At 35.5% G+C, this 10,767-nt stretch overlaps 1 long non-coding RNA gene across 1 annotated transcript; it reads left to right on the top strand.

Annotated features, from left to right (window-relative positions):
• Positions 1 to 1,707: 1,707 nt before the first annotated feature.
• Positions 1,708 to 9,736, top strand: LOC128553404 (uncharacterized). The gene is made up of 3 exons (XR_008369341.1): positions 1,708 to 2,174; positions 5,071 to 5,118; positions 5,427 to 9,736. It is a non-coding gene; the product is annotated as an uncharacterized LOC128553404 (long non-coding RNA).
• Positions 9,737 to 10,767: the final 1,031 nt, after the last annotated feature.

Here is a 10,767-nt window from a genome sequence, read left to right as displayed (position 1 = left end):
CATGTATATATATATATATGTATGTGTTTAATGTCTTAAAGCACTTCTTGAAGCAAATATTTTGTATGAAGAGTGGTATATAAATGTGGTATAATAATAGTTGTAATAATAATAATAATTATAATAATAATAATAATAATCATGAAAATATAAAATTCGAAAAATAAAACATATTCTAACACGACCGGATTGGTTTGCCAATTGAACAAAGAATGCTGAAAACCTTTTCTGACGTCAAAATTATTACATTATAGCGTTAGACGCCACAGTGGCATCAACAGAAATCATGCAAATATTTAATGGATATCGTCAAGGACGTATACATATGTAATTATCCTTGAAAATGCTTAAGAATCGAAATGATATATATCTCAAACAGTGATTTGTCATTCAAAACAATCATTGTCTGAAGTGTAGATGGGAAGGACGCATAATAATGCTTATTTTAATCGAATATTTGTGTAATTTTTAAAAAATATATCAATTGTTTTAGAGGATACACTGCGAAAATCACTTAGTGCATGTTTAATGATTGTTCCCTCTACCGGTAGTCGCTAAGCTTTCCTAATAGAGGGTGTGAATGCGTTTAAAACCCCGGTTTCTTTTATGTAGTCATATAGGCGCCCCTTTTTGTTTGACTCGTATTTTCTGCTGCGTATGTTGTCTTGCTTGTTGTTGGAGTTTCTTTCACCTTTCTCCCCTTACCCACACATTGTCCCCTATCCCATGGCTGTGTGTGTGTTTGTACGCTCTGTGCTTCCTGGAAATCTCCCCTTAACTTTAATTTTTCAAAATGAATCACACACAATATTTACAAATTTATTTCTTAACGATAAACAAAAGATGAAAAATTACTATGAATAAAAGAAAAGAAAACTGCACTACGAATTATTTGAAAGACTGTCTGTATTTGACAAAGAACTAATTTAGTGACGTAAGCAAAATGACATCACATAGCAACAAGAAAGTCGAAGTACCAACTTAAAAGTCAAATCCGTACAGCCATGTTTCCATATTTTTGTTCTTGGTAGTGTCGGTGTCTTCGAACTGTTTCGATGCTTCAAAAACTGAGTTTTGGGATTCTGTCGCACGATCACAAAATAGATCGCTGTAATATGTATATCTGGATGTTCCTCCAGGTTTAAGTCTTGGGAGTTAAAGTAAGTGCCTCGCTTCCTAGGGTCTTCTTGGGACAAAAGTTGAGTCCTCCAGGTCTATGTCGTTTTGGCTCAACAATATATTCCTCTATGTATAAACATCTGTGATAAAAAGTTAAAATAGATAACACATGGTCAATACCATGACAAATAAAACCTCAGGATATGCAACATCACCCTGGCATACATCAAACTATATGTAGTCTCTAAAAAAATTAGGCGACAAATAAAGACAAACAGTAGTTCCCTATATCTCACCGTATGGTATGTGAGTTCCCCAAAAACAAAGTGCGATAAAAGAAGGGCAAACAAGATTGTTGCTCTAATACATCATACATTGGGTAAATTTTCCTAATGTCACCAGCTTTATTTTTGAAATAAATGTGCGACGTCACTGGTTCCATATCATTTTTACTCAATCTAACCTACGCATTAGTAAGTCTTTAATCGTTATATAATGTCATAAATGCGATGCTTTAATGCTATAAGACCTATGAACACAACTAATTTTAGAATGCCTTCAAATACACTATTGTTTATTTTAGTTGTTGTTGAGCCTCGACTCAAAAGAGACATGGACTGTAGAAGACTGGGTATGTATCCATTATAAAGTCGTTGGTTGGTATGATAACCACCCACATGCGAGGTGGTCACAGTATCCGGGAGTTGCCACTAGGATAAAATTGTAACTTTTAAACATATGGATTACTCGTACAAAATGTGTAGAAATGTTTTCTCTGTATCATGCAATAAGACGTTGATGCCAAGTAGACGGAAATAATGTGTAATGTACTTCATATTTGTACTAATTTAAGTATTTATTGTATTAATATATTGTTATTGATTTTCCCCGAATGGAGTCTGCAAAGAAATCACATATTGAGATGGATATTATGAGATATGCTCCTCAACTACTACGTCAACTACTATAACCACTGAACATGTCAAATACTATATTGCCTATTTCAGATGAGAGTAGAAGGACTTTTGATATCGATTCATGAAGACTTATTGCAGGTACTGAACTGACGTAAATGAATGCAAATCACTTAGACTATGATTCTTTCTATATTTCGAATAGTGTTTTTGAAAAAAAATAATTACAATTATGTTATTTTGTTGATGAATATTTCGGTTAAATATATATATAATTATATAAAATATACAAACATGTTTTTGACAAATAAAACTGTGGTTTGTCTCAATGCTATATTTAATCAAATAGATGTTTTTAAAGTCTTTTTATGGGCTCCTTTAACCGTTGTCTATTGCCATAAATATTATGCTTATAGACAACAAGTACTTTTTACCATTACACATTATTACTAGTAAGAAAATTATTTTGTAATATTTAATTTAGATTTTGTGCCAGTAGGACAGACATGCACGAGACCATTGTTAACATATAAGTATTACTGATAATGCTGTAACACCATGTAGCAACTTACCTGTGTGTTTGTGTTTGTTTTTTCAATTTCAAACTAAATCCATATATATATTGTTTGTTCGTAATGCTTACATACATTATCAATGATATGTTACAGTGCCGGTATACATACGAATGACAGAAATACCAGAATTAAATTTGTTAAATAGTTTACGCTTTTTGCATAACGCTTATAGACGAGGGCTGATGTAAACGAGAGTTAAAAGCTGTTAAAAAGGAGTTTCCTGGAAATTGTTTAAAAAAATTCACATGACTTAGTCATACAACACAAATTCATAAGTTATATAGAATATCTTATTTACTATATTGAAAATCTTTGATTTCTAGCATAACGACAAATTTATGTTTTAAATATTTCGAACAATGTACAAGATTATAATGGAAAAGTCTTATTTTCTAAGTACTAGTGTAATCTTCCAAAAACATTAAACAATGCATGGCCCATATTAGAGCAGAAATATTGTGGAAAAAACATGCTATTTGTGGGAAAGGCATTTAAAATCTAAATGGCCGAAATTATTCAATTGCCGCCATTCATATAAAAATATGAAGAAAAGTAACGATCAGACACACTAAATAATGTTTTTAGCGTATTAATGTGTGTTTTTAATCATTGTTATGCAGACACTGATAATATACATTTTCATTAATAGATTTAAGCTATTCATTGTTTTCTTTACTATATAATTACAGAAAATGAGTTACTTCCATTTCCTGCAGTTTTGCTATTTATACCGCAGATAGCTCGATCTGTTTAAAGTCTTGGCATAATGTTGAAAATCCTAAAGGATCGACATGAATACAAGTCTGAATCCTAATGACAAATCGAATTTTAAAAATGATATTATCCGAACGTTTTCTAATGCATACTTATATATTCCAAAGGTTAATATAGACTACTTTTCTACCATGTAATAATATTTCCATAGAACGTATCATGTGTGTCTATTGATTTATAATTTCAAAGATGAAGGAAATCAAAGTGATCCCGAACCTTATCAGATAATGGGTCATTTAACTTCTGTACAATATCAAGCAAAATAGGATAATTTGAATATAGTAACGCATTACGAAAGTACTGTCAAAACACCAAGAAAACTTCCGATCATAGGAAGTTTATATAGGTGGCTATACTAAATCAAAAGATATTCGAAATTCCATTTTCAATAAGTTTTTGGTCAGTGGGATTCAGATGGTTGCTTCGGTTGTCATGCATAAAGGTTGAAGACTCTAGTACTTCTAACGATACAGTGTTTTTTGATCTTGTGTCCCTAGCTCTGTAGGTAAGAGCGTTGGTCTACGGATCGCGGGATCTCGAGTTTGATCCTCGGGCGGGGTGTATGTTCTCCGTGACTATTTGATAAACGACATTGTGTCTGAAAACATTAGTCCTTCACCTCTGATTCATGTGGAGAAGTTGGCAGTTACTTGCGGAAAACAGGTTTGTACTGGTACAGTATCCAGGAACACTGGTTAGGTTAACTGCCCACCGTTACATGACTGAAAAACGGTGTTAAACCCAAAACAAACAAACAAACAAACAAATTATTCTGCCCATATACTTCTATCATGTTGTAAATAATAAGACTAGAAACTTTAGGTTTAAATATTAAATCAAATTAAATATCAATTCACTAGCTTATCAACATGAGACTATGCATACACACCTGTAATTATAAACTCCTATGTGTGTTTGCCAAATGAAAACAGTGGATTTGGCTAGACACTTGCGGTAAAGAGGAGTATGCTTTGATGTTTGATGTCTTTTCAAGGCCATTTTGATAACACAGTAACATCCACTATTGTCCAGGAGGACTCTATGAGGGTTCCTCGAGTGTTGAGTATCTTTTCGCTAAAAACCGTACTTTGCGATACTTTTTGTCGTTGGATTAATCGAGCCGCGTGAAATTAGTTTGCCAGGTTTTTGTAAAGAATGTTGTTGAGTAATAGAATAAAATATCTAAAAGTGAACTGACGTTATAGTTTCTAGTTCACAACATTATGTCATAAAATACTGTATGCAGCCCTAATTATCATACTGTGTAAATATTGAGCATTCTTTTCATTTTTGGAAAATATTGGCAAGATTACAGATTATTGGAAGAAATATTGGATTTTGGCGGTCATTTTCAAAATCGCCGACTTGTCGACCATCTAGGATATTAGATCGATTTCTTATACAGATAATACCCAGTAACATTTGTACCAAGTTTGATGCTTTTCCCACAAATGACACGATTTTATGAAATTAGTCACCATATGTCTGCACTATAATTTTTCCAAACATTTCACTTAGAGCGAATGGTTGTAAAAGTAGTTTTTCATGGTCAAACGTGCAATTTAGAAATGGTTACCAGTACCGTACAATCCGCATTTTAACGGTTCAATGAGGGAAGGGATACTATTTTTATCTTTATAAAACACATGTAAAGAGGGTTCCAATAACAAGCATATTGTTTATTTCAGACAGTCGTTTGGAATCGCTTCCGTGAACGATATAAAAAAGAGTTTAAAGTAAGTATTTTCTACTTTTGTAGTTGTCGTACGTTTAAGTTTAAGGGCAATGAGATAATTAACATATTCATCGTGTTTGACAATACTGACTCAGTTGCTCAAGACGTTTGTTAAATATTAAACGATGATATTTTGAGGTAAATCATTTTGTTAATTTTTCCTTTTAAACTGTTCAGTTGTTCTGAATACCCTTAGTCTTCAGGGTCAATCATAAACTGAGATAGGATAGGGTTACAGGAACATTTTACAATATTTTTGAAACACAGAGCTGAAACTTCTTGTGATTTTTCATAAACATTTAATTTTAGTTTTGAAGAACTGACAACACCAATACCAAACTCATAGTCATCAGGGTCAAGCTTATTGTGAAGTATATATAATAAAACTGAAATAGGATAGGGCTGCAGGAAGAAATATTAGTATTTATGAACACTGAAAAGAAGTCATTGTTTTACTTCCTGTATTCACACTGAACTACGGTTTAAATTGCCGAATCATTTATTGGAAAAGCAAGAGATAATAAATAACAGAACGACAGGAGATATCCATTCTAATTAGTTAAAGGAAAAATGTTGATCTTCGTTTGTACTAATCCCCAACAATATACGCGGACTCTCAAACAAATCAACAAACATACATTGAAGCTTCTCACAACAACAAAAAAGGAAAAAAAAAAAAGAAAAAAAAGATTCGCAAATGCACAATGCCCAACAACCAACCGTCCTAATCTATTCATAGCAATCTCTCAAAGTTCAAGTTTTCAAGTTTCATCAGTCATAGTAAATAAAGTAGTTAGAGTACAAGTGTTGTCATTCTATATGAAGTCCTATATCATATCATTACATAGTGTAAGAAAAACTGGATTTATGAACTTGCTCACCATTTAATTGTGAACATTCAACTAGAATAATTGTATTTAATTTTCTCATGGATTTATCATTATGGATTTATGAGTGAATTTCACAATGTCAAGGGAAGCCACAACTCCAGCTATCAAAATGGACTTAACTGGGGTCCCAACTCCTTGCATGGATTGGAGGAGTACAAACTTGCCTGAAACATGGCGCGAATTTGTAGAACATTGTGACCTCATTTTAAAGGGGTCCATGAAAGACACAGATGAAGAAGTCAAAGTGACATAACTGTGTGCTGGCGAAAAGGGCAGAGACATTGAGGGAACATTAACCATCTCAGAAGCCAACAGGAAAAAGTTAAAGCCTGTGATGCAGTAAAAAAACACTTACAGCCATCCATCAATCCAGTATTTGCGAGATATCGTTTCAATAACAAGGTTCAGGGTGAAAAGACATTTGAGCAGTTTCTGACCAAGCTTAAAATGTTAGCTAATGACTGCGACTATGCGGACAGGGATCAAATGATCAGAGACAGGATCGTTTTAGGAGTGAATTCACAAAAAATAAGAGAAAAACTAAGTGAGAAACTCACCTTAGACAAAGCTAACAGGTTTGCCAGTCATTTGAGTATGCTCAGGAACAACTCAAGGGAATGAGCCTGTCTCAAACAATGGCACAGTCACCAAGCTAGTCGGTGAATGTAGTCCGGTCCAAATATGGGGAACAGAAATCTGGTCATAACACCTCAGACCAGCCTGATCACAGTGCCTCAGGCAAGGAGAGGAAGGGATACCTACCAGACACGCAGCAAAACAACGCCAGGAAAAACTGCCACAATTGTGGAAAAACAAAACGTGGAACCATTTTTGATCTGCATGTAAATCCAGTGTTAATGAAATTCTCATATCAGAATAAAGATAGCTTGGATAATGACAATGCTCAGGATCTGTTTATTAATTGTATAGAAGTGTGATAAATGGGCAGGTATTTGAACAGTTTGAGGTAGGTCCTTCAAAAACATTTGTTAGGTTAAAACTTGACACGGGTAGCCAGGTAAATGTGTTACCACATAGGGTATTTCAGAATCTGGGAATAAGCGCCGTCCTTGAAAAATCCAAAATCAAATTGTCTGCCTACAATGGAAATGAGTTATATTTTATGGGATGCATAAAGCTACGATGCAGTCACCCTGCCACTGGTTCAAGCAGTGATGTGCTGTTTCATGCTGTCAATACAAGGTCACCCTCATTATTAGGGTTCCAGTCATGTATTGGATTCAATTTGATTAAGCTCACTTACTCAGTGGAATCCCAGGTGAACCAGTCTGAGATACATCTCACAAAAGAATTAGTCATGAAACAATATCCTGCAGTGTTTAAAGGTATTGGCAACCTCCCTGGTGAATGTAAAATCCATGTTGACCCATCAGTCCCCCCGTCATACATATTCCCGCAAAATACCACTTGCATTTCATGACAAGGTTAAAGCTGAACTATCGAGAATGGAAGAGCTAAGTGTCATTTGCAAGGTAACTGAACCAGCTTCATGGTTGTCACAGAGAAAATCTATGGGGACATAAGAATTTGTTTGGACCCCCGGGACCTTAATAAAGCCAATTTACGCCCTCATTATCCATTAAGGACACTTGATGACATATTGTAACAGTTGTCACGTGCCAGATATTTTACAAAACTAGATGCCAAATCTGGATACTGGGCCTTGAATCTTGATCATGAGTCCTCCCTGCTCACATGCTTCAATTCCATATTCGGTCGGTATAGATATATCAGGGTACCCTTTGGCCTCAACTTAGTGCAGATGGGTTGAAACCCGACCCGGCCAAGGTCATAGCAGTAGAAAGCATGCAGCCACCTTCGGATAAGGCAGAACTTGAGACCATATTAGGCATGGTGAATTATTTGTCCCGATTTGCTCCCAACCTTTCTTAGGTCACCGCTCCTATGGGGCAATTATTATCAAAAAATGTAGAGTTCTGCTGGCAAAAGCTACAAAGTGACGCATTCAAAACTATGAAACAAATAATTACTACCCCTGGTCTGGTACTTGCATACTATGACCCCAGTAAGACCCTTACCCTCCGAGTTGATGCGAGCAAATATTGACTAGGAGCCGCGCTTATACAAGAGGATAAGCCGGTGGCATATGCGTCCAAGTCATTAACCCAACAGGAGGTTAATTTTGCACAAACTGAAAAAGAAATGTTTGTGATACTGTTTCGGGCCAGGAGATTTCATCAGTTTGTTTATGGCCGAAAGGTTCGTGTGCAGTCAGACCACCTCCCATTATTACCCATATTAAGGAAGCCCATCAGTGTCATTCCTGCAAGACTCCAAAGAATGGCTGTTCAGTTACAAAGGTATGACCTTGACATAAAACACTACCCTTCAAAACAGGTCCCAGTCGCAGACACTCTCAGTAGGAAATTCCTGAATGATACATTTCCTGACCTTTCTGCTGGGATGAACATGCAAGTGCATTTGGTTATCTCAAGTCTACCCATATCTGACAAGAAAATGCAGGAAATCCAATCCCTTACTGATCAAGATAAAGAATTAGTGCTGTTGAAACAAACAATTTTTCATGGTTGGCCTGATGTGAAAAACAAATGTTCTGACCTCATTCTTCCCTACTGGAATTATAGGGATGAGCTCACTATTGTAGAGGGTTTAGTTATGAAAGGCAATCAAATCATTATCCCCAGATCTCTTAGACCAGAAATGCTAAAATTAATACATCTTGGTCACATGGAAATAGAAAAATGCCTCCGCAGAGCCAAAGATGTTTTGGCCCAACATATCAGACAGTATCAAAGACATGGTCACAAATTGTGAAATCTGTTAAAATCACAGATACTCTGTAGTAGCTGGAAATCTGATAACCGAACTTTCTGGTATCCGGATATCATTCACTTTACGAACCAGTACTCACTATGTGTAAAATACAGATTTTAATCCAGTTTCCTCGAATGTATGTTTAGTACTGACATAACACTTTGATTTCATCCGAAAATCATTGCTTGTTATAAATCATTTTTGTTAATATTTCGATTTCCAGCATTCCTGCATGCGGTATTTACAAGTTGAATATGCCATTTTTTTATGAATGTTCGCTCATGAATTTTAGTAATTTTGCAGGGAATGCTTAAATGACTGATTTATATTGCTACTGATTAATGTTTTGTTAACTTTGATTATTTCAAAAGTAAATCTTATTCAAAAGCGAATATGTAATTAGCAAACTTCAGGAATAATCTGGAACGCTCCGTGTAATCTTTTTTGCTTTGAACGCGCAATGCTGGAAAATGCTGGAACGCTATATTTTCGTCTCTGTTTTAGTTTATCGGATACAATTGTATCTGTTCCTCTTTTTGAATCAATTCTTTGTATTTGCCCTTACCTTTTAATATCTTTATAGCAGCACAGTTTACGTTAATTCCATATTATTTAATGTTTACTTAGGTTTGACCTGATTACATTGACAGCGCGCTTTTTGTGTCAAGGATTTTGATTGGTCCCTAGCATTCCAGTATTCCTTCCAGCATTGCGTCACTTATAAAAGGACGCACGTTCCAGCAATGTGGGTACTTTGATAAAAACTAAATGGCTGAAAGTAGGTCTTATCAACTCGTCCATTGCTGTGTCTGTCTTTAATCCCCTACGTGTTTATCATTTCTTTTACTGTAAGAAACATAGTTTATCGTTAATATATATTGAGAATATGTTATAAAATGTAATTAAATAACATATAAAACTCTGAACTTCATTCCTGTTATCTTTTAAAGTGTATTTATAGGATCAGTTCCTCCACCATAGCCCGATCCATATCTACAACAAACCATTTATAGAAATGGTTTCTTCGTAATCCGTGCTCTTAGTCACAAACAACTTTCTCACCACTGGCTCAACTTTCTCGCTCAGCTTTCTACACCAGAATAGATCAACTGAAACAACGTAGATCTTCCACTCGACAAGACTGACACAGCAATGATGCGATTTACTCAGTGAACATGTTAAGAGTGAATAAAAGTGCAGATTAAATATTTCTAGTCCGTCCTGTATACATATATGTCGGAAATTCAAAAGCCTGGGTGTTTACAACTCCAACCCAAAAGAACCGTTCATCCCCACAGAGATTCCTGATTATCCATGGCAAATTGTAGGCACAGATTCATTCACCTGGGAAATCAAGAATTAGATCTACTTGATTGTAGTTGATTACTACAGCAAGTATTTTGTGGTCAAACAAATCAATAGCATGAACAGTACAGCCGTCATTCACGAGATAAAAGGGATAATGGCCAGATGGGGAATAAGTGAAAAGGTCATTTCAGACAATGGGCCTTGTTACAGGTCATAAGAATTTGCTCAAACATGAAACCATTATTCCTTACCTACGCCAGTCCAATGGCCTTGCAGTGAAATATGCCTCAGTTTGCAAGAGAATACTAACTTAGTCCAAAGAGAGCAAAAGTGATCCATTATTTGGGATTCTTGAATACCGAAATTCCCCCTTAGGGTCCGGTTACTCCCCTGCACAGTTGGGAACAGACCGGCAACTGCGTTCATTCCTCCCAACCTCTAGAGAGAAATTGCAGCCAATACTAGTACCCCCTAACTTGGTCAAGGAAAACATAAGGCTGTGCAAAGAAAAAGACAAGTCATATTATGACAGACAGTCAAAACCACTAGAGCCCTAAGAAGCCTGATAAATCTTGGAAACCAGTCACAGTGACTGAAAAGCTCAATGAAATCATATACCATATATATATGGTCCA

This window comes from Mercenaria mercenaria, unplaced genomic scaffold (assembly GCF_021730395.1).
Source record: "Mercenaria mercenaria strain notata unplaced genomic scaffold, MADL_Memer_1 contig_3790, whole genome shotgun sequence".
Taxonomy (NCBI): Eukaryota; Metazoa; Mollusca; class Bivalvia; order Venerida; family Veneridae; genus Mercenaria; species Mercenaria mercenaria.
This window is presented reverse-complemented; position numbering and strand designations above follow the sequence as displayed.